Source organism: Macrobrachium nipponense, chromosome 35, assembly GCF_015104395.2.
Source record: "Macrobrachium nipponense isolate FS-2020 chromosome 35, ASM1510439v2, whole genome shotgun sequence".
Classification (NCBI taxonomy): Eukaryota; Metazoa; Arthropoda; class Malacostraca; order Decapoda; family Palaemonidae; genus Macrobrachium; species Macrobrachium nipponense.
The window spans coordinates 4,903,695-4,906,194 of record NC_061096.1 but is presented as its reverse complement, the minus strand read 5'-3'; the positions used below and the strand labels follow the sequence as shown (position 1 = coordinate 4,906,194).

The 2,500-nt window shown below is 41.1% G+C and overlaps 1 protein-coding gene across 5 annotated transcripts in view; it reads right to left on the bottom strand.

Moving 5' to 3' along the window:
• Positions 1-2,500, bottom strand: part of LOC135208398 (prolyl 4-hydroxylase subunit alpha-1-like) — a 111,816-nt gene that overhangs the window by 66,138 nt on the left and 43,178 nt on the right. Inside the window, exon 1 of one of the 5 annotated variants that reach the window (XM_064240524.1) lies at positions 166-449. The exons of the other annotated variants lie outside the window; for them this stretch is intronic. The gene's annotated coding sequence lies outside the window, so the exon portion shown is untranslated. Of the gene's footprint in view, positions 1-165; positions 450-2,500 lie in introns of those variants that run through there. 5 annotated transcript variants of the gene reach the window in all.

The window sequence follows — 2,500 nt, the reverse complement described above, 5'->3', positions numbered from 1 at the left end:
ACAAAAGGATTAACGTTTCTTAACACTGAGACACTCTTGACTGATGTCCCAAACACTATACAATTATAACATAATGCAGCAATAGCTTGAGAAGTATGAAAAAGAAATTAAGTCCGAGACACAAGATGGGAATGACTGTTAATATCATTGTAATTTGCATATTACCTTCTGTAGGGGATTGGTGTCATCTTTCCCAGGGTACCGGTAAGGGAGGGATGTGTAAAACACCAAAATTGTCTCATAGGCTAACAAACAGCCCGTCCCAAGGGACGTAACCTGGAGAAGTTCTAAGGCCGTCTGTTTGGAGTTCACCACTTATATATTGCCTGTCCCTTGGCACCTCTGCCACGAGATCAGACTGGGTAACCATGCAGTCTGGCTTTTAAATATGGCAGCTGGATGTCCTCCATCGGCGGTGCGGTATGCCCTTGGGTGAACTTTGTCTTCCAGCTTGTAAATCTAAAAACACAAGGTACCAGCAGTCAAACGAACAAAAGGTGATTAATGAATGAAAAATGAAAAGACTCTTTCATTCTGGGTTTCTGATATTATGTTAACTAAAATAGGAAATGGCTAATATGGAGGTACTCTCATTATAATATATATATATATATATATATATATAATATATATATATATATATATATATATATATATATATATATATATATTATATATATATATATATATATATATATATATGTTAGTTAGTATTATTTCACAACGTGCATTCAAAGGCTGCAATTGAGCGAAACCCGACCCCGGTAAATGACAGAAACTATTAGGTGATAATGGAAAAGGAAGATAGATATTACGTGAGGAATGGAAATATATGGAAAAACTAAATACAAAATATCACAATGGCTTGAAAATGTAGGAAATAATTAGCTGGTGTTATATGAAAGGTTTTATATGTAATTCTCATAAATTTACGTTTTGAGTGGGAGGTAATCTTTAAAAAAATGTTTATAATTAGATGTGTTTTGTAATACTTGGCCTGAATTATTCCAATTTGCGTTAAACTATATGAAAAACACATGAAAAATTTTGCATGAAAATCCGTGTCCTATCCCCAGGGTTATTTGGGTTTCCTGTTTGAATTATAATAACAGTGGTGCATTGTTGGGAGTTTTCAATGGGTAGTGTTTAGAAAATAAACCTTCAGATTATGATTTAATCAGTTAATCATATTTGTTCTTTGAGAATTTTATTTATTTAGTTTGCCATTATGTTCCTTACTAATAAATGCTATATCTTTATAATTTGTGAGTCTGATTTAATGTCCTTAGGTAATTGTGATATGTGAGTTGCACAGAAATCGATTGGTTGAGAGAGAGAGAGAGAGAGAGAGAGAGAGAGAGAGAGAGAGAGAGGTCGCCCAGTGCCTTACTGTTTAAGGCCGTTCGGTACCAGAGGGCAGTTGCCATTTCTCAATTATCATTTCCAATCATGTAAGTTTTATATACATATTATACCCATCCTCTCGGATGGGTATAATATGTAATCTGATCTGACCCTAACAGCAGGCTTTAGGGGTGGCGCCGGAGTGTCCAACATGCACAAAAATATCAGAAGAGGTGTGAGTAGTTCTGCCACATAATTGTAGGTCATTGGCCGGTAGTGGTAGTGGTTCACCATGGCTCTCGTAAAACCTCTTGGGTGATGTGCCCGGTCCTAGGGTTATGAAGTTTATCCTGCATCAAGGTGGGTGCCCCCTTGGGCAGCCCAGGAGAGGAGAAAGCACTAGTCCCCGTGACATGCTCACTCCATACTGGTGCAGCCCAGGGTGGCTGCGGGGGGTCTCTCCCCATGTTCCGTGGCAAGAGCTACGGTTTTCTGATGGTGATACGCCCACTTGGACTTTGTACTTCAGATGTCCGTCCTGCTGGTCAGGAGGCCCAGGCTTCTTCCACACAACCCATGAGAAGGAGTCTGGCCTGGTAGTTGACGACGAGCTGAGTGAGGAGATCATGGCCCATTAGCAGGTTGCAACTATCGGGCAGGAAGTTGGCCACTCCCATGGTCCAAGTCCCGTAAACAGAGTCCCGCAAAAAAATTGTAAGAGTGTTGAGGGTAGTTTCATCTTCCTCCCTTCAATACTGCTGTAAGTTACAGCCAGGGTCCCATGGATAAGAGCATCACTTGGGAGGCAATCTTCCCGGACCTACTATATTAAGTCTCAGGGGTACTCATGTATTCTGTCTCATTAATGGGGAGCCCACAGTATAGGGGCATCCATTCGTAGGGTGGTAAGGGTGGCACTGGAGCCAGCCACCCATCCATCGGGCAATGGCAAGCCAGAGCTTTTCCTCCAGAATGCCCTGATCTCATTCCATAATAATGTAGCATCATAGGTTCATTGGCTGCCAGTGACACATGGAGGTTGGAATGTCAATGAAGGTGGTGGACAAAAGCACTACTATGTTACCGAGGTCGAAGTGGGTTGATGTCGACTCCAAAACAACAGATACCGGCTGGCGACAGGTATTTGTAGTTGAGA